The sequence below is a fragment of the Ictidomys tridecemlineatus genome, chromosome 5, assembly GCF_052094955.1.
Source record: "Ictidomys tridecemlineatus isolate mIctTri1 chromosome 5, mIctTri1.hap1, whole genome shotgun sequence".
In the NCBI taxonomy this organism is placed as follows: Eukaryota; Metazoa; Chordata; class Mammalia; order Rodentia; family Sciuridae; genus Ictidomys; species Ictidomys tridecemlineatus.
Window position 1 is genome coordinate 13,221,834 of NC_135481.1, and position 21,939 is coordinate 13,243,772.

The 21,939-nt window shown below is 34.9% G+C and overlaps 1 protein-coding gene and 1 long non-coding RNA gene across 7 annotated transcripts in view; one reads left to right on the forward strand and one right to left on the reverse strand.

Moving 5' to 3' along the window:
* The window catches only part of LOC120886182 (uncharacterized), a 105,463-nt gene that overhangs the window by 80,838 nt on the left and 2,686 nt on the right, over positions 1–21,939 (reverse strand). Inside the window, exon 2 of the long non-coding RNA XR_005728950.2 lies at positions 13,407–13,560. This is a non-coding gene — a long non-coding RNA (uncharacterized LOC120886182). The remainder of the gene's footprint in view (positions 1–13,406; positions 13,561–21,939) is intronic.
* Uaca (uveal autoantigen with coiled-coil domains and ankyrin repeats) overlaps positions 1–21,939 on the forward strand; it is a 99,259-nt gene that overhangs the window by 26,481 nt on the left and 50,839 nt on the right. Inside the window, exon 1 of one of the 6 annotated variants that reach the window (XM_078049360.1) lies at positions 15,689–15,826. The exons of 2 other annotated variants lie outside the window; for them this stretch is intronic. The gene's annotated coding sequence lies outside the window, so the exon portion shown is untranslated. Of the gene's footprint in view, positions 1–15,688; positions 15,914–21,939 lie in introns of those variants that run through there. 3 more of the 6 variants (XM_078049362.1, XM_078049359.1, XM_078049361.1) reach the window with 3 other exon arrangements.

Here is a 21,939-nt window from a genome sequence, read left to right on the forward strand (position 1 = left end):
GCAGAATGGCTCCCAGGCCACGCTCTAACTCAGACTTAGGGCTCAGCCTGCTGATGGCTCCCATTATTTGCTTTCTGTTAGATTTTCCTTGTAACTCTTATGATATCTTTATGATAAATCCTGTTTTGCTTAAGGCATCTGAAAGATTATTTGTTCTTTTCAAATAAAGAAGCCTGAACAGAAAAATATTCATTATAAAACATATAGAAAATATAAAAATAAGAAAGAAAAAAGTATTTTCTAATTCTATATATCGCATAGCTATAAGTTTTTAGTTATTTCCTTCCATTATCTTTTGGAATGTTTATATCTTAAAATTGTGATCTTTTAAATGTGCCAAGTTATTGTACCTTTATTTGTAGTACAGAAGAAAATCAAAGTAAAGCCAAGTAAAATGAAATAAATTGGAAAAATTAGTGAAATATTTTTAAAGCCTGAATTTTGGGGAGATTTAGTTTTCTTATAAAAAGAACAGCAAAAATATACTTCTAAGCTGATGAGAAAAATAAATGCTGTTTATAGTTTTTATAGTTTCCTCTGTGCTGCTCAGATATGCATTTGTAAAAGTTTGAATTAAAGGTTTTGGTAAGGGATTGCCTATTGCCAGGGAAGGCCTTTGGTCACCTTGATAAATTAATCTTACTTTTATTTCAACAAAAACTCAGTCTTGATTGTGTTTAGGGGTACAGAGTTAGACTGAAAATTCATTGATGTATTAAACATCATCTTATTAGTATATAATGAGAGCTTAATAGCTGACTAGTGAGCTGAGTACTTCTACCTCATGTTACCCAAAAGGGAAAAAAGTTTATCAAAAGCTTGATTTCTGAAGAAAGGGTCAGAACAATAGGAACAAAGGAGCAGATTCAAATGTATAAAGTACTTATATTTTGATGTCTTGGTGTCTCCTTTATCTATTTTGCATTGTTTTTTTTCATGGCCAGGGTCTGATTTCCTGAAAACCATCCTTCTTAATGTACCTCTGCAGTCATAAGTACTTCAGTGTCTCCACTCTTGGTTCCTATTTCTTGGCTAAATGATAACGTGTGAAATACATTATGTCAATTCATAATCTGCCCTTCTCTGTGGAAACTGGAATATAAAGAAATATGTCATGAGAGGTCCTCTTTAAGGTTGGAAGGATGTTGTGAAGGTTGAAATTAGATTTTCTTTTAAGACAGGGAGGGAGGGAGGTTTCCCTGAGTTGTTAGCTGCCTCCTTTTGTAGCAGGAGATGTTCTCTGTGCTAATGAAAATGACCATGCTTCTCTTACATTACTGATTATTGCCTTATTGTCAAGAATCTAGGTGGTCTTGATCGAGGAAAGAGTGCTAAGATTGACTTATCCAGATTTGCCACAGGAGAGGCCACACATATTACTAGATATTTATTGTTGCATGACAAGATGATCTTCAATGGCAGCTTGTTTCTATTATAAATGAGCTTTATTTTAAAATATAGTTTCCCTTAAGATAACACACACACACACACACACACACACACACAAGTTTTCAAAATTTAAATTTGGGATGTTGAAGGACTATCATTATATATTTAGGTTTCTGTTCTCTTAAAGATTCTTCTTGGAAGGGAACTACTTTGAGTAATGTGTTAAACATAGTTCTATTTGAGTATTGTTTTCTGTCAGCCTTTATGAATACTAGTTAGCCTGAGAAGAAATACAAAACATAATATTTATATGACCACTGTTTATCTGAAGCAGGTCTGTAAATAATTTTTCAATTTCAATATTTGTTTATTTCTGTTAAGTCAATAGATATTTAAGTTCCTAGTATATGCAGACAGCCACCGAGGTTCTAAGGACAGAGTAGTAAGCAGAACATGTACTTCTTAGAAAAGAGGAGAAGACAGGATTCCAGTGCTAACACATTTAAATATAAAGCCACAACTCTATGTAATTAGCTGTACAAAGGAGAGATATACCAGAATATGTAATGGGAGGGAAGAGATCTGAAAAATGAGTTAGAGATGCAGAAAGGGAACACTATTCCCAGGTACCCAATGAGGGAACTTGGTGCTTTTGAAAAACTTCACCATAAAAAGAGATTGAAGGGCTAGAGGGAGAGTATCCAACTCAAGATTACACTTCAGAGGCTAGCAGGACAAGACCGTAAAGAATCTTAGAGGTCATGGTAAGGATTTTGGTCTTGAGCAATAAAAAGTTGTTAAAAGATTGTATGTACTGCATTCATGCATTGTTAGTGGTACTGCAAATCAGTACAAACACTCTGCAAAGCAGTATGGAGTTTCTTCAAAAAATTAAGAGTGGAACCATCATATGACCTAGCTATCAGCTATCCTATTCCTTGGTATTTATCCCATCCTACTATAGTGATAGCCACATCAGTGTTTATAGCAGCACAGTTCACATTAGTTAGGTTATAGAACCAGCTCAGATGCCCATCAGTAGGTGAATGATTAAGAAAAAAGTGGTGTATATACTTAATGAGCTTTATTTAGATATAAAGAAGAATGAAATTATCACATTTGATGATAAAGGGATAGAAATGGAGAACATCATGCTAAGTGAAATAAGCCAGACTCAGAAAATGAAGTGTTGAATGTTTCTCTCTTATTCAGAATCTAGAGCAAAATAAGGGAAAAAAGGGGAGGTCGGATATCATACAGATATAGGTAGGGAAAGATCGATGGAGTAGAAAAAGATGAGGAGAGAGGGAGGAGGGATGGGGAAAGTGACAATATGAGGAATGAATTTGAAAAAATTGTGATATGTACATGTATAAATATACCACAGTGAATTCCACCTTTATATATGTCTATAAAGCACTAATTAAAATAAATGAGTGAAAGATCAGTGGAGTAGAGGAAAGAGAATAGGGGAGGGAAGAGGGGAAGGAAAAGTAGGGGAGGACAGGGGATTTAAATGGAGTAAATTGATTCCCATGCATGTATGATTTTGTCAAAATGAACCTAACTATTATGTATAACTATAAGGTTCTAATAAAGGAAAAAACTATATAAAGGATTAAATAAAATACTTAGAAGTCCTTGAAGACTGTGTATACAGTAGATTTGCATTCAAGACATTTACACCTGTTTGAATTTGATCACTGAGTAGAAATTCTTCATGCTGTCTAATTATAAGCCAGCATCAAGGTGGTGGTGGTGGTAGTAGTGATAGTTAAATGCCATTTATTTTGCATTTTTTTCTGTGTTAGTACTTTGGAGCACAGCAAAAGTGCAAAGATATTAACTCCAATTATTATAACTAATGAAGTAGTTATTAGCTTCATTTTATAGATGACAAAACTGGTGCAATTAAGTCAACCTTGGAACTCAGTTCAGGTGTTTGTGATGCCAGATGTTGTTGTATAATAGATATTCACTCAAAAATTGTCCATTTTACACATTATGGCCCAATTGTGCATGTGCCTTTGTTCTTAAAGATATTTTTAGTGTTAAAGGAGCCCTTCTCTTGAGTTGGGTCATTTTGATTTTTTTTTTAATTGAAGGGGGAAAAAAAAAAAGCTTATGTTAGTTACCACCAGAGGGAGCCAGAAAGCTTGATATTTTAATAAGCTTTGGAATTCTCCAAGTTAGAAATATTCATCTATAAGCAATTCTGATAAATTCATATTAAGAATAATTCTTTAAGTAAAACATGTATAGTATTTTTTTATTTTGATTTAAAACTTAATGTATATTTAGGTGTTGAAAGGAAATCTGGACAGATAGGTAACAAAATATAAAATTAGTGTTCTTTTTTTCTATAGTTTTTAATTGGCGAATTATAGTTGTACATAATGATGGGATGTGTTGTTACATATTCATACATGCACACAATATAACAATGTAGTCATTAACAATATAATCTGGCTAATATCACTTACCATCATTTTAATGATGATTTTACCTGTCTTTTTCTCTCTCCTTCCCTCTTGCTTGGCTTCTCATTTTGAATATGTATTAGTATTTTCTCTTTTACTCTGAATATATTGTTACATAATAAAACAACACTTAATTGTAGCTACTAAGGAGAGTTTAATAGCTATTTGCTAGATTAAAAAGTATTTAAAAACTCTGAAACACATCACCTGTCATTTTATTTATTGTTAATTTGTCTGGGAAATCTTTTTTATTTTGAAAAGTTAGATTTAGGCCATCATTTATCTGAATCTTTGGGATTCTGAATTACTGTAGTCTAAATATAAACTTTTTTATTGAATAGAGATAAAAGATGTATTGTCTTAGATTCTTGGTTGTCACATAATAGGTACATTTCAGATTATAAAAGAAATATTCAATATGAATAATGTATTTAAAAGGATTCAGACTTTGAATTTATGGTATCAACTTTTCTTATTAGAATTGGTAGATGGTAGGAGGAGGCAGGGATTAGCAAGGATGGTGGAATGTGATGGACATCATTATACAAAGTACATGTCTGAAGACTTGAATTGGGTGTCAACATACTTTATATACAAACAGAGATATGAAAAATTGTGGTATATGTGTATTAAGAGTTGTAATGCAAAAAAAGGTACATGTATAAAGGCATAAATTGGCATGAACATACTTTATATACAGAGATATGAAAAATTGTGCTCTATATGTGTAATAAGAATTGTAATGCATTCTACTGCTATCGTGTATTTAAAAAATAAAATCAATAAAAGATAAAAAATAAATGCAAAAAAATTAAAAAATAAAAGAATCAAACCCTAAAAAAAAAAAAAGAATTGGTAGATGGTATAAAATCAAGTAGCCACTGTTTATGGCATGATTCTTAAGTAATCTGTGCCTTTTTTTGGAGGCGTACTGGAGAGTGAACTCAGGGGCCCTCAACTACTGAGCCACATACATCCCTAGCCCTATTTTGTATTTTATTTAGAAACAGGGTCTCACTGAGTTGCTTAGCACCTCACTGTTGCTGAGGTTGGCTTTGAACTTGTGATCCTCTGCCTCAGCCTCCCGAACAACTGGGTGTGCCCTTTTTTTGATAGTAGGTATAGAAAAAAAATTGAATTTTAAAATTAGCCTTAGGTTTGAATTTTTTAACTGTTACTTGGTAGCTGTGTAATGTTGAACTTCTCTAAGTTTCTCTTTTATGTAAAATGAAAATGGTCATCATAAAAATCTGTCTTGATTATAGTCTGTGTGAAGCATAAGCTCAATAATAAATAAAACTAAGCAACCTTAGTTTTATTTATTACCACAACCTTGTTTCCAGCAATCAAATTGAACTGATTTATCCTTAAAGAATCCTTATTTACCCTTACCCATAGTCTTTTTTATAAACAGATCCTTCACTAACTGTACTTATCTACGTCCATAGCATGTCATTCTGTATTCACCTACTAGAGTAATACCTATGATGCATCACATAATTCTTTCCCCTTTTAGTTTTTGTTTCATTTGATTTCTGTATTAACCAATTTTGCCACAGGGTGGCTTCTAACAGCATTACACTACATGTAGGCTTTTGACTGTGGGCTCAGAGTGGCTCTGCTCCAAATGTGTTCATTCCAGACCCAGACTGAAGAAGCATCCCTTGTCTCCACCTGCCATTTGTATGGTAGTGCACAGAACTCAGGGTTGGCTAAACCATGCAAAACCTCTTAAAACTTCTGTCAGGTGTGGAGCGGTTCCTGAGTGCCAGAACTTGGGACATGGTCAAGTTCAAAGTCAGATGCAGGGGCAAGTATTCTTCCCACAGGAAATAGAGGCAAGTTATAAATTAATGGACAGGGATGTATAAACCTCTTTGAAGGATGGGGGATGGTAAATTGTGAATAATAATATAATCCAATACAATCAGTCCTCTATTTTTTTTGGGGGGGGTGGGGGGAGAGTCAGGGTCTTGCTAAATTGCCCAGGTTGGCCTCAAATTTACTATCCTCCTACCTCAGCCCCACAAGTAGATGGGATTATAGGCATGTGCCACCACTCCTGGTCAGTCAGATCACAAATGTTAACTTCATTCCTTTCAGTATTCAAAATAGATTCATTCTTTCCTCAAGGAAAGAAAACACCTCAAGAATTTCCTTCAGTCCAAACCTCATTAAAATTTTTGTACCTTTTGTATATATAGATTTCCTTCATCAGTGACTGAGACTGTTTCTTGCCACATATGGTGATGGTTCAGTAATAGGATATCCACAGTAAACATTCTTTTTGAGAAAGGGGAAGAGCCCCGTGTGTGGGGCCTGGGGAGGCTAAGGAAGGAGGATCTTGAGTTCAAAGCCAGCCTTAGGAACTTATTGAGGCCCTAAGCAACTTAGTGAGACCCAGCCTCAATTTTTTAAAAAAAATATTTTTAAAGTTGTACATGGACACAATATTTGTATTTATTTTTTTATTTTTTAATGTGGTGCTAAGGATTGAACCCAGTGCCTCACACATGCAAAGGAACCACTCTACTACTGAACTACAACTCCAGCGCCCACCCACCCCCAAATTTTAAAAACGGGCTGGGGATGTGGCTCAGTGATTAAACACCCCTGGATTCAATCCCCAATACAAAAAAAAAAAAAAAAAGGAAGAATGGAAACACATGGCAATCATGGATTCCTAGCGCTACTGAAAATCCTATTGGGTAAATGTAGTGAGGATTCATTTCTGGATATGATGGCGTATTCCATGATTAGCTGGGGTTTGTTCCTTGATTGGCACCCCAGTATGTTGTTTTCATGGCTCTCAGCTGTGTACTCTGTGAGGTGCTTCTTTTAATATGTCATTCTTGTCCACATTTGAACAGCATATTGGGAGATATGTCCTTCTTAACTGAGAAGTGCAGTCAGGGTTGAGCAGCCTACTCAGCATGCTCAGAGAATTGGAGACCCAAAGGTGATCTAGAAGAAGTCAGCTCCAGTTTCTGAACTCAGGCTGGGGGTTACTTGTTGGTTGTCTATTGTCTTTTTGTCTGTTTGATCTGTCAGATCATTTGTGTGTTGATAGCTACAAGATTTTAGTACAGGTATCCTGAGTTTATTGGGCTTCTGAGGGACCACATTGTTAGTCTTTTCCCTTGGGTGTGTGGGTCTCTCTTCAAATCCATTAGCTCAGAGATCTTAAATATCGTGATGGCCACACCTCTGATTTGGTCTTAGCCCTGAGTTTCTGTCTTACTTGGACCTTTGAAAGCACTTCTGTGCCTGATAAGATGGGAAATAACTTAAAGTTTCTACCTTACAAGTCCAGGATTTTCAGGGTTCTCTTTTTATCCTTGTTGGCCCTTTTTCTAATAGTACTTTATCAAATTCAGTTAATGATAACTAAAGCACAACTTTTATTTTTTAGTTTTTTCATCAACTTATCCAATATTTTATACATGATGGCTTTATTATTTTCCATTGAATGATGTAGTTTGCCATTTTTCCAGTCTCCACTAAGAGTTTCCTTGCCATCTGTCACCTAACTTCAAACCCTACTTAAGATTTTTAAAATTATTTTTTTGGTGGTTATTGTTAAGGTAACAGACCATTTCTGGTGCTGGTTTCTGCAGTGTTCAGCTCTGTTGTAGTAATGACCTCTGAATTTCAGTGACTTTTCAAAATTAAAAAAACTTAGGTTTTGTGGGCTGGGGATGTGGCTCAAGCAGTAGCGCGCTCGCCTGGCATGCGTGCGGCCCGGGTTCGATCCTCAGCACCACATACCAACAAAGATGTTGTGTCCGCCGAGAACTAAAAAATAAACATTAAAAATCCAAAAAAAAAAAAAAAACTTAGGTTTTGTACTACCTTTACGTACAGATTTTGAGTCAGCTTCAGTTCTGTCCCAGCCTGTGGCTGTGCTCCAGACCTTTTCTCATTTGGAACCATGGCCGAAGAAATATCCCTTACATCAGAGATGCCCATCTCTTGACTACTGAAGCAAGAAGGGTGGACCAAGCTCAGACTGCTACTTAAAGTTTTTGTTTAGATGTGACAGACATTTCATTCTTTCCCATTTGACTAATGAGTCAAATATGTCACATGAGTGATCCAAAAATGAATAGGTAGGGACATCTGTTTCTTCTAAATTGTAGACATGTGATAAAACTTCAGAGTATATATTATTAAAAAATTTAAGGACATCTTGACTTAATATTCTACATATTCATCAGCATTCTCCAGAGAAATAAAACTAATAGGATATAGGTATATACCTATAAAAAGAGATTTATTTTAAGGAATTGGCTTATGTGATTGTGGGGAATGATGAAGCTGAAATTTATAGAGCAAGCTGGGGACTCAGGCAGTACAAAACCCAAGTTTTTTTTTTTCAGGTTTTCAAAAGATACTATGTTTATTATAGGTCTCCAGGCCAGTTTGTTGGTAATCAGGAAGCCCTGGTTATACTGCTCTAAAGCAATTTTTCATTCCATTAAAAGGAAAGCCAAAAAACAGAACAAAACAAAACCCTGTTTGATTAAACTCAGGACATAATGGGCAAAGAAGTTAAATGGAGCTCTTTGCTGCCAAGTCTTTTGAGCTCCTTTAATATTTTACACTGCATTGTAGGAAGCGATACATCTTACAGAATTAGAAGTTCTATGAGATACTTATCTACCATATACAGAGGAAAAAAATTGCTCATATTGTAAATATTAGTTTGGGGACAGAGGACTATAAATAAGTTACCTTGTGTCCATTAGTATTAAACAACAAAAAGATATGATATGAACAAGATTCCTAACCAACCAGGTAGAATTTTTATGTTATAGTCTTGGGGCACAATTCTTTTCTGGAGATCCTCAGTTTTTTCTCTGAAGGTCTTCATATGATTGAATGACGCCTACCTACATGATAAAGAGTAAGTCCCTTTACTTTAGGTCACCTTGTTTTAGATGTTAAGCACATCTGCAAAATACCTTTCCAGCAACATAGGCTTATGTTTAAAACTAAACAGCTGAGCACCATAACTGAGCCATGCTGACACAAAATTTAGCCATCACATACATTACTAATTTGCAGATAGAAGAATGTAAATAGAGGGAGTACTTTCTAATAATCCTCATGATGAGTCAGCACACAGATTAGTTTGACCAGAGCTAGTAAACAAAGCATATTTGGCTGAATATAATAATAGTACCTTAAATAGGGGTTTGCAAGTTATGGCCTGCTGCCTATATATTTATATATGAAGTGTTAGTGGAGCATAGCCATGCTTATTCATTACATGTTGTCTGTGGCTGCTTTCATTCTTCAGTGGCAGAGTTAAGAAGTTACAACAGATCATATGGCCTACAAAGTCTGAAACATTTAGTACCTACCCTTTTACAGAGAAAGTTTTTCAACCTATAGAGAAGATGCTGTGGTTCTTGTTCTGTTATGCCCCTCTCTTAGTTTAGTGTATCCCTTCAATTTAGACTTCAATGCATTTTCTGAAGCCACAACTTTTATTAGATGAATAAAAATCAGTCATTTCTAAATTTTTATTGTACATTCAGATTTTTTTTTAGATCACGTGCTCAGTTCAGTTTTCATGGATAAAACAAATGAGTTCAGTTAGGCTTTATTTTATGTTGGAGAAAAAGAAAAGTTTTATTGCTTTCACAGGGGAGGCTGTAATTTTGCTCATCAAGGGGAACAGATAGTTTTTAAAGAGGTGATTCAAAGGCTACATTACTGGTGGGGATCATAATTCACTTGTTAATTTGGCAAATAGTCATTTTTAGATCTTCTGGTGACATCCCTACATTGAAATTCCTGTGGAGGATATATGCTCAAGGACAGATCACTTTACCTAGGATGGGAAAGAAAGGTAATCCAGATGGCCAACGTGCTGTATTTGGTTTCCTTTTTCTCAATGTATACCAAAAGATGGAGCAACCCATACAGTTGAGAGAGAGGCCTGAGTTCCCTGGAACAAAAGGAGCTTCTGGAGCTGCTTGGACAGTCCCTTAGTCCTTTTCTTTACTCACAGGAATAGTTCCTCTGGTTGGACCCAAGGCAGACTCACCCCATCTTCTAATTCTCTATCAGTGTGCTCTCAAAAAAGCTTACCAGCCACCTTACATCCTTAGTGTGGAAGGGGGGTTGCTCACAGTGCCAGACCCACCCCCAAAGAACTGAAGCATGGGCTGCTCTTGGGTTCCTTTGTGGTTGCCAATTTATTGAAAGCTTGGATCTTGTCCTCATTACCAATCTGTTTTAGTCAACTTTTTTGCTTCTGTGATTAAATTATTACCAGAATAATTGCAGAGGAGGAAAGGTTTAGGCTTCAGAGGTCTTAGTCCGTAGAAGGCTTGCTCCATTCCTCAGGGCTTGAGGTGAGGCAGAACATCATGGAGGAAGAGTGTGGCAGCTCAAATGGTGATCAGAAAGCAGAGGGAGAAGTCCCCAGTTGCCAGATACAAATACATACCCAAAGCCAAGCCTCAATTCCTACCTCCTCCAGCCACACCCCACCACTTCAGTTACCACTCAGTTAATCCCTATCAGGGGATTAAATCACTGATTGGGTTAAGACTCTCACAACCCAATCATTTCTCCTATGAACCTTGCATTGTCTCCCCCATGAGCTTTTGGGGGACACACCTCATAGCCAAACCATAGCACAATCCAAATGAGGACATCATTTTGAGAAGAAAGAAAAAAGAAGTTTTAATGTTTGGTTAGCAAAGGAGAAACATAGGGGATTGCTGTCCCAGAGACTGTGATTCTCCTGTTAGTTTCCAAATGAATACTTGTGTATCTATGGGAAAGAAGGGGAAGTATTTTTTTTTCTATAAATTTGCCATTACAAATTTCAATATGGATATCTATTTTCCTTCTTTTAAGAGGGTAAAAAGATGTATTTCTGTACCCACCTCATCCCCTGTTTTCAAATAATGTTTAACCAAATTGTTATTATTTCCTAATTTGCTTGCTCTTAATATCTACAAAGTTGAATTAGACTACAAGGTGTATGTGTTTCCATAGCAAAGAATAAAGTACAACTTTATTTAGTGGAGAGAGTCTAGACTCTGAATTCAGACAATTCTAGGTTTAAATTTAGTGGCTTAAAACAACAGCTATTTTATTTCTTGCTGACTCTGTAGGTCACCAGTTTGGGCTAGGCCCTGCCACGTGGTGATTCCACTGGTCTGCTAGGGCCACTCATATGACTGCAGTCGCCTGGTGGCTGCACCAGGACTGGGTGGCTAGGATGGTCACACCACTCTTTCTGACACATGATTCTGGCTAGTGTGTCTGGGTAGCTGGGCTCTTTTTCTCTGGGGCACTTTTATCCTCAAGGGGGTTGCTGTGCTCACAGTGTGCTGGCAGCATTCCAAGAAGGTAAAGTGGTAGCTGCAAGGTCTCTTGAGGCCTACATGCAGACGTTCACCAGATTACTTCTACTTCATTCAAAATAAGTTACAAGTCCAGTGAAGATTCAAGGGACAAGGCAATAAATGCCATGTCTTAATAGGAGGAGTAACTAAGTCACATTGCAAAGGTGTGGGCTCCCAGGAGTGAAAGACATTAAGATTGCTGCACAATCCACCACCATAAATTAGTTAACTTTAATTCACGCCGTATTTGGAAAGTAGAAACGACAATATTGTAACAGTGGTCCACTTTATGCTTTGAGTGTAGCCCTTGTTGCTCTGCTGCTGCAGCTTATTTTTAAGAGGGACCTGTTTCTTTCTCTTCCTCTCTCCCCCCCCCCCTAATCTCTTTGCCTCCCTAATCTTGGGGGAAACTGTATTTACCTTTCTTCCTCATCCTAGGCAGAGTTATCTGTCTGCAGCACACACCCACCAAAAGAACAAAGTAATTCAAACTTTGGGAATGGCACCAGAAGATGTGGAAATGACTATCTCCTAAATTAACAAGTAGGTTACCACTTACAACAGAGCACACAAGAATGTAGCCTTTGAATTGCCTCTTTAAAAATCCCCCTGTTCTTGATGGGCAGAGTCACAGCCTTTGGGACAGGAGTCCCCTGTGTTTTTTCTTTGCTAGCAAAGCAATAAAACTCTTCTTTCCTTTTCTCAAAACCGTGTTTTCATTACTGGATTGACAATTGGGGCTAAGGACCGAGTTTTCAATAGCTTTATGACTTAAATTGCAGGATTCTTAAAGTTTAACAATTATATATGCACTCAGAAGTATTTCTTTGAAGGAGCATCCTTATTTTAGAAGCTGTTTTCACTATAAACCTAAATATGCAAATAAGTATTCTTTCTTATTATTAATTCTGCCATGTATTTTTTTTGTTCTTCTTAGATATATATGACAGTAGAGTATATTTTAACATTATACATACATGGATTATAACTTATTCTAATTAGGATGGCCATGCATTTTTAATATGGAAAACATATTAAGATCCACTCAAAGGAACTCCTTTGTAAAATAACTGTGTAGGAAGATCTTTGTGTTATGTAAAAAACATATTCATTTAATATAAAAGAGCAAAAACAATTATGTTCAAATGTGTTTACCAAAAATATACTTCCCCATAAGTTTTATTTTTATGTACCTATTTTCCATTTTAGATTTTTAAAAATATTGGCTGGTATTGTAAGGTTTGTTTTTACTTTAATTCTTGAAGGGACTTTTGGATTCTAGCAAACCCCCAAACTTCATATTTTTATTTAATTAATATTTCTTTACAAATCCTAGAAAAAAAAAGCCAAAGAAATAAAAATATCTTGTTGTTTTTTTTACTGTGGAAAACCTTCATCAGAGGCTCTATTTTAACAAATGTATCTGTTTTGCTTTTTACTTTGTGCTTTCTAAAACAGTCCTGTTTTGAGATATATATTAGAACATTGGCAAAAATATTTGTTAAAACTCATCAAAGGTATCACTCTGTTCATTGGCGTGGGAGGTGATAATAGACCTTCCTTGGTTTTTACTTTAATGTTTAAAAATTTTTACTCATGACATTCAGGCATTTTAAGAACTCTAGTTTGATTATATTTTTCTAAAAATATTAAGGAACAAAGTTTATCTTTTCTAAATTCCCAATTCTTTAACTTTTAAAAAGTGATTTTGAATAAAATCTTACTTAACCAACCTCAGAACTCTATTCTTATATAACATGCATTATAATTTATTCTACTTAAGATCTATGCATATATTTACACATTATATTTGGAATTTAATTTGTCTTCTTTTGAAGAAGGGTGAAATAGGTGATATTAGAAACAAGAGATATTTATTAAACTTGCAATTTCTGGGTCTATATTTTTAGTAACCTCTTTTGAGGGCCTAGACAGCTCTAATAAGGGAACAAATACCTGCATTAGGGCGGGGTAGACAGTCTGGTATTTAAACAACAGACTAGAATAGAATCAAACTGGGTGGTTAGGAAATCTTGGCAAGGCAGTGCATTCCTAGTCTTTCTGATTCTAGTTCTTTAAAAAAAAAAAAAAAAAAAAGATTTTTTTTTTCAGATCAAATAGCCACCTGAGATCCTGAAGGGATTAGATTTATTATTTAAATGCTCACCATTATCATCTTCATCATCTTAGTTCTTGTCATTTTTATGTAGAGAAATCCAGTGGAGCAGGATTAAGCCTGTTATTCCTGTGCTCAGAAAAGTAATTGATAGAATATAGTTTTCTTTTTCTTTTTCTTTGTTCCTTACTGCATTCTTTTGCACCTAGAAGGGTAAGAGACGTGGATAGGGCATAATTAAATAAAGATAAGGAAAAATCATAAAGAGAAGAGAGCTAGGGGTCTGGGAGAAGGAAGCTAGTAGTACAGCTTTTGTTTTCCTGGTTTATTTTAGCCTTCTTTTCCTTTCCTATTATGTAAGCTCTAATTTGCTGTTGTTACACAAGAGGGAGGAATAAATAATCTTTGGACTAAATGGAATGGGAGAAATATTTCTAACCATCACCAGTCCAGTGAACTGTAGAACAGTTCTTAATTGTGCAGCCTAATCTTTAAGGAATGTTAATGCTTCATGAGCTTTGCTCTCTGCTAAGTTTTAAATTGTGGTGGTGATTGTCTTAAGTTTAATAATTGGGAATGTTGATAACTGCAGATACTAAAGAATCCTGTTGTATTTTGTTTCAATTAGCTACTGAGGGGAATTTACCTAAATGATACATTTGTATTATTTAGTTTTTATCTAGGGCATATGTATCTTTTCCATTGGAGAAGATTTTAATAGTTGCCTCTACATTCTTTTTTTAAAAGACATTTATCTTGAGGTTATGATTGAGATTGTTTTTAAGGTACTATTTTTTATGGTTATTTTTTAGTATAGTTTCAAAGTTTATTTGGTTTCTAGGTATGAAATGGGTGAGATAGATTATGGTATCTGGTATGTTAAAGTAGTTGATTAGTCTTGTAAATATTTCAAGGGAAGTTAAGATTCAGCCAGTTATTGCTTAATATAAATTCTTGGAAGTGAAAAAAATAGGATTTTTTAAAGACTTTATTATAAAGTGGCCCAAAGAACTTAATGAAAAGGCAGTTACTTTAATCCTTGAAGTCCCTTTTGAAAAATGTTTATGATAAAACTGAGAAATCCCACATTTTACATCTGTTGGGGCCTGCCTTCTCTTCTACCCTTATCTCATCCTGGATCCCCCTTACTGATTATGCATCTGCTACACTGGCCTTCTTTCAGATAAATTGTACTTTTACTGTTGTTCTCTCTCCTTGGAATGTAAATCCTCATAGGCTGGTTGTTCCTTGTCATTGTGAACTCAACATCATGATCACCTTCTCAGAACAGCCTTTCATGATTAGCCAGCCTCACATTCTACTCCAGCATTGCCTTCATATCTTCCCTATGTTTACCTGATAACTTGTTTTCCTTAGTTGTTCGCTTTCTGTCTTTCCTTATTAGGTCATCAGGTTCCATTAAGGAGAAGAGACTTTGGCTATCTTACTGTTGTATCCCTGGTGCTGTGCCAGACATGTAGAAGGTGCTTCATAAAAGTTTGCATATGTAAATGTAGACATTTTCATATGTTTTTGCTATAAAGGACATCTGAGTTTCTTAGGTTTAAATTTTTAAAGAAATATTTGCATTTTTACATTGATTTTTTCCAGATAATTAGAGACATGAGAATAGTTTAATTAATAGAAAGAATACCAGGTAGGTGTCAAAACAACAGGATTCTACAGTTCCTACAGTTATGGCAGACAAAATCCTCTAACCTTGGGGTAGGGGAGAGGGACTGAAGGATGAGTTGATCATCAGTGGCCAAAGATGTAATCAAGCATACCTGCATAGTGAAGTCTTTATAACAACCCCAAAAGGATAAGGTTCAGAGATTTCTTGCTTGCTGAATACAGGGGGAACTTGGAGGGTGACACTCCAGCAGATGGTAAGAAAACTGTGCTGCTTCCCACATACTTTGCTCTATACATCTCTTTCATCTGACTGTTTATTGTATCCTAGGTAATTATCTTTTCTAATAAATGAGTAAATATAAGCAAATTGCTTCCTTTAATCCTGTGGGCTGCTCTGGCAAATTAGTTAAACCAGAAGAGGGGATCATGGCATAACATAAAATTCAGCATACCATAAAATTCACCAGTTAGTCAGAGCATAGGCCACAACATGGGGCAAGTGGTGATTTGTCTTAATTGGTTTTCTGTTACTATAATCAAATGCCTGGGACTTGATTGTTTATAAAGGAAAGAAATTAATTTTGGCTCAGAATTCTAGGGACTGTGAAGTCTTAAGAGCATGAATGGTACAGACGTTTGCTCTACTTGTAGTGAGGTCATCATAACTTGGCAAAAAAAGGAAAGAGCAAGTGAGTTTGTTGGAGTCAAAGTACAAGAGGTGGCTTCACTTTATAACAGTTGGCTCTTAAGTAACTAATCCAGTCCTGTGAATAGCAATCTGATCACCTCTTAAAGGCCCCACCACCTCTCACAACTGTTGAGGACCAAATTTCAGTGTAAGTTTTGGAGGGGACAAACCTATTCCAACAGCAGCATCTTAGGTGAGGAGGGCAGCAATCTTGGGGATCTGAGGCAGTCTTCAGGTGAGTAGTGTCAGAATTGCATTAAATTGGAGGGTGTCCCCTGGAAAATTGCTTGTCCCACATATCTGGTCATAGAAGTAATTTGTGATGAGTGTGAGAATAGAAAACACAGTTGATTTTTCACGTGTGTGTGCTTATATGCAATTTAAAAAGAGGATCCATTGTTTTCATCAGATTCTTAAAAGAGTCCATGACACTCAGTTTAAAGCAGATTTCTGTGACAATATTATTGTCATCCTCTTTGCATAATGTATCAAAAATTGTTTTTAGGCTTAAACTGGTTACTAGATCATTTTAACTGTGTCCTGTTGTATCTGTCTTTTAAATATAGGCTATTTTATATTGATTTGCATAGGATTTAGAGTCTGCTTTATTCTTTTTTACATCTATGCATTTCTTCTAAGAGACTTTCTGTTCTAAATATTGATTGGATTCTTATTCAATGTTAGATTTATCTTGATTAGACCATTCAATAGAAAAGAAACTAGGCAAAATGTTTAATAATGTCATTTCTGCAGTTTGGAATTATGGTCATTTCTTTTTTTTTTTCTTTTTAGAAATTTTTAACTATTTATTTTTTTAGTTTTTGGCAGACACAACATCTTTGTTGTATGTGGTGCTGAGGTTCGAACCCCGGCCGCACGCATGCCAGGCGAGCGCGCTACCACTTGAGCTGCATCCCCAGCCCCAATTATGGTCATTTCTATTTTCATTTGTAAACTTTATTGTAGTATATACATATTTAATATAATCATGCATTTTGTTTAAATTAAAAAAGTTTCATAGCATTTCTGAAAAAATTATGAATTTATAATCAATATGAATGAGAATCAGTGTCAAACTTTTTCAAGTTATTTCTTTTATGTTGATTTCAAGATTTAAGTTATGATACAGTTAGATCTATTTAGTGAAATAACTGATTTATGTTAGTATGTTATATTCTCTAGAAACAACTGTAGTTTGGCTTTTGCCATAGAAAGTTTGGCTAGCGGCTGAATTGAACGATTTGCAAACTAATGTAATAACTGACTGTGGCAGTGTTTTTTGCTCTCATACATGGTAAACACTAAATGGGCCTTAAAAATATTATTTCCTTTCAGAAGGCTTTCATTTAAAATTTTAGAGTAAGAGAAGACAGTCAGTCTGTGACTTGTACATGCCAAGATATGTTGAGAAGTTAATAGCTCCTTTTTAAAAGAAGATAGGTGCCTTTTGTTAAAGGATCACTGTACTGCTTTTCCTGCCATGCTAATAATTCAGTAAAGGACCTTAGTAATAAGCATGTAATGCAGTTTAAAAATTTATACATCAGCCAGATTTTTTTTTGTGCCATGTATCAACAGTGCATGAAATGTAAGAGGTCAAGAGAATACTTGAGTATAATGAACCTATAGCTCAGCTTTAATAGTTAATATTAACCTACAGTCAATGTTGTTTCATCTACACCCTCAATCCCTGATTTGAAAACGTATTATAAATTTTTATTAATCATGTTAGGGTATTGGGAGATATTGCATTTCTTGTATTATGTTTTATTTTTAATTGTGCCAAAAAGCATAACGTAAGGGGGCTGGGGATGTGGCTCAAGCGGTAGCGCACTTGCCTGGCATGCACGGGGCGCTGGGTTCGATCCTCAGCACCACATACAAATAAAATAAAGATGTTGTGTCCACCGAAAACTAAAAAATATTTAAAAATTCTCTCTCTCTCTCTCTCAAAAAAAAAAACAAAACAAAAAAGGCATAACATAAAATTCACCATTTTAACCACTTTTGAACATACAGTTCAGAGTTTTAAGAATGTTCACATTGTTATGAAATTCATCTAAAGAATTTTTCATCCTGAAAAACTAAAGCTCTATACCCATTAAATAATAACTTTTCATTCCTCCTCCCTCTAGCCCCTGACAAACCACCATGCCATTTTCTGTTTCTATGAATTTGACTGCTTCACATACCTCATATAAATGGTAACATACAGTATATTTTTTTTTCTGTGACTGGCTCATTTCACTTAGAGTGTTCTTAAGGTTCATCCATGTTGTAACATAAGACAGGATTTCCTTTATTTTTAAAGACTGTATAATATTCCATTGTATGCATATGCCACAGTTTGTTTATCCATTCATCCCCCAATAGACATTTGGATTGCCTCTGTCAATATCATTATGTTCATAATGCTTTGAACATGGGTGTATAAGTAATTCTTTGAGACTTGACTTTCAATTTTTTTGGCCATATGCCCCAAACCATATGACTGGATCATATGATTGCTCTATTTTATATGCCCAACATTGTTTAAGAAATGGTTCTCTACGTACTTTCCAATACCTTTGTCTTTTCTTTATTTTTCCTTTTTTTATAATTTTTTTTAAAATTTTTTTATTTTTTTTTTATTGGTTGTTCACAACATTACAAAGCTCTTGACATATCATATTTCATACATTAGATTGAAGTGGGTTATGAACTCCCAATTTTACCCCAAATGCAGATTGCAGAATCACGTTGGTTATACATCCACAATTTTACATAATGCCCAATTAGTAACTGTTTTTTTTGATAATCATTATCCAGGTGTACCAAGGCATAACTCATTATGGTTTTGATTTCTATTTCTTTTTTTTTTTTTTTTTTTTAAAGAGAAAGTGGGAGAGGGGGACAGAGAGAGAGAGAGAATTTTAACATTTATTTATTTTTTCTTAGTTCTCGGCGGACACATCTTTGTTGGTATGTGGTGCTGCTGAGGATCGAACCCGGGCCGCACGCATGCTAGGCGAGCGCGCTACCGCTTGAGCCACATCCCAGCCCCTGATTTCTATTTCTTTAAAAATTACTGACATCTAGAATCTTTTTTAATATGCTTGTTGGCCATTGGTGTGTTAGCTTTGGAGAAATGCACATTCAAATCCTTTGCTCATTAAAAAAGTTAGATATTTGTTTTCTTGTTAAATCATAAGTGGTTTTTTTTAAAATTATATGTATTTAGTTGTAGATGGACACAATACCTTTATTTTATTTATCTTTATGTGGTGCTGAGGATTGAACACAGGACCTGACACATACGAGACGAGCACTCTACCACTGAGCCACAACTGCAGCCCCAGTCATAAGATTTTTAAAAATGTATTTTCTACATACTAATCCCTTATCAGATATATATATATATTTGCACATATTTTCTCAAATTCCAGAGGTTGACATTTTACTCTGATTGGAAGGATTGATTGTTTCCTTTGCTACATAGAAGTTTTTTTTTTAATATTTATTTTTTAGTTTTAGATGGACACAATATCTTTATTTTATTTTTATGTGGTGCTGAGGATTGAACCCAGTGCCTCACGCATGCCAGGCGAGTGCACTACCACTTGAGCCACATCTCGAACCCCTACATAGAAGTTTTTAGGTTTGATGTAGTCTTATTCATCTAGTGTTGCCTTTGTCGCCTGTGCTTTTGGTGTCATAGCTAAGGACTCATTGCCAAATACAATGTCATGCAGGTTTTCTTCTAGGAGTTTTATCATTATAGGTCTTAACAATTAGGTCTTTTATCCATTTTGAGTAAATTCTTGTATTTTCTGTAAAATAAGAGTCCAGCTTCATTCTTTTGCAGGTGGATATCCTGTTTCCCTGGTAGAATTCGTTGAAGAGACTATTCTTTACCCAATGAGTGATCTTAGCACTGCTGTCAAAGATCATTTGAAAGTATACATGAAGTTTATCTATTTATTCTATTCCAGACTATATATAACCTGTCTTTATACCAATACCAAACTGTTTTGATTACTGTGGCTTTGTAGTATATTTGAAATCAAGAAGTACGAGATGACTAACTTTGGTCTTTTTTTTTTTCTTTTTCAAGATTATTTACTTATTTGTGGTCCCTTGAAATTCCACATGAATTTTAGGATGGATTTTTCAATTTCTGCAAAAAAAAAAAATGCCATTGGAATTTGGAAGATTGTATTGATCTGTAGATCACCTTGGGAAGTATTGAAATCTTAACAACATGAAGTCTTCCAAGTTCATGAACACAGGATATCTTCCTATTTATTTGTGACTTCTTTAATTTTTTTTCAGCAATGTTTTGTAGTTTTCAGTGTACAGATTTTTTTACTCCCTTGTTTATTAAATTTATTCCTAAGTATTTTAGTTTTTTGATGCTATTATAAAGGGAATTATTTTCTTAATTTTTTTCATATTATTCATTGTCAATGTATACAAATGCAACTAATTTGTGTGTTGCTTTTGTATTCCTCAACTTTGCAGAATTTATTCTAACAGGCTTGTTTTTGTGAGGGGATGGAACTTTTTTGGTTTCTACATGTCATCAGTGAACAGAGACGATTTCACTTCTCTCTTTCCAATTTGGATGTCTTTTCTTTGCACCTACTCTCCTTAGCTCTCTCCTCCCTCAGCTGCCCCCTTCTTTTCCTTTTCCTTCCTTCCTTTCTAATTGCTCTGACTACTGTATTGAATAGAAGACTAGAGTGGGCATCCTTGTTTCGTGTCTGATCTTACAGGGAAAGCCTTCAGTCATCTAGAGCTGTGTAAGACATTGGCAGTGCACTTTTCATATATGGTCTTTATTACATTGAGGTAGTTTCCTTCTCTTCCTGTTTGTTGAATATTTTTACCTTTGAAGTCATATCTTGTCAAATACTTTTTCTGCTTCAATTGAGATGATGTCCTTCATCCTGTTAATTTGGTGTATTACACTGATTGGTTTTCCCATCTTGAGTCACCTTGCCTTCCAGGAGTAAATTCTGCTTAGTTTGGGTATATAATCCTTCAAAAGTTCTGTTGAATTTGGTTTGCCCCCTGATTATTTTTATTATTTTTGAAGCAAATACCAGATGTCTTATATTTATCTAAAAATGTTTCCTGAAAAAGGGATTAAAAATCACAGTAATATTATTACCAAACCCTTGATTTATTATAATTCTTTAATATCATCAAATATCCAGTTAGTAGCTATGTTTTCTAAAATAGTTAATTAAGGTACTTAAGTTCCATGCCTAGAGATTGATTGGTATATTTCTGAAGTCATTTAATTATATAGGAATTACACAAATTAGTTACATTTGTATACATTGACAATGAATAATATGAAAAAAATTAAGAAAATAATTCCCTTTATAATAGCATCAAAAAAACCTAAAATACTTAGGAATAAATTTAATAAACAAGGGAGTAAAAAAAAAAAGGTTCACTTTTTTTTAATTTTTTCTTTTTTGGTGGTATCATTATTCTACTGCTAAGATACATCCCCAGCCCTTTTTATTTTTTATTTTGAGACAGCCTCTCACAGCATGGCTGAGAATCTAAGTTGCTGAGGCTGACCTTGACCTTGAACTTGAAGTTCTCCTGCCTCAGCCTCCTCAGTCACTGGGATTATAGATATGTGCCACTGTACCTGACCTATATATAGGTCTACTTCTCTTTTTTTCTTGTTGTATTTTTAGAAACCACAATTTTCTCTGTGATAGAACTTTCTGATTCATCCTTATATTGTAGTTTATTATGTTCCTCTGTCCTTTTAATTTCTTGTAGTTAGAGGCTTTCTTTTAAATGTTTTCTTTTAAAATTCTGGGTTTGATGCTATTATAAAAGGAACCTAAGATCTACTTATCTTTTAGTGATGTTAACAGTCTTTGAGGATCATTGCTTAGATCCATTGATTAAGGATTACAAAATGGTGAAATTCTAATTCTTTTTTTTTAATTGGCCATTATACCTTTGTAAATATAAACTTACCCTCATCAACTATTTTAATTACCCCCAGGCATAGTTGACATAGGAACATAGGAAAGGCAGAAAAAGTGCTTGAAGTTTTTTTCTTTTTCTTTTTTACTTTGGTAGTTTTTAAAAGAATTTTCTTCTGTTCAGCATCTCTGATCAGGAGTCTGTGACTATCACCAATGCCTTCCAATTTTTGGACATTAATATCTGCCAGGCACAGTGCTGACCTTTCCTATGTATTACCTGTTTGACTTTATATAGATAGGGTCTCTTTGTACTTGAGGCAAC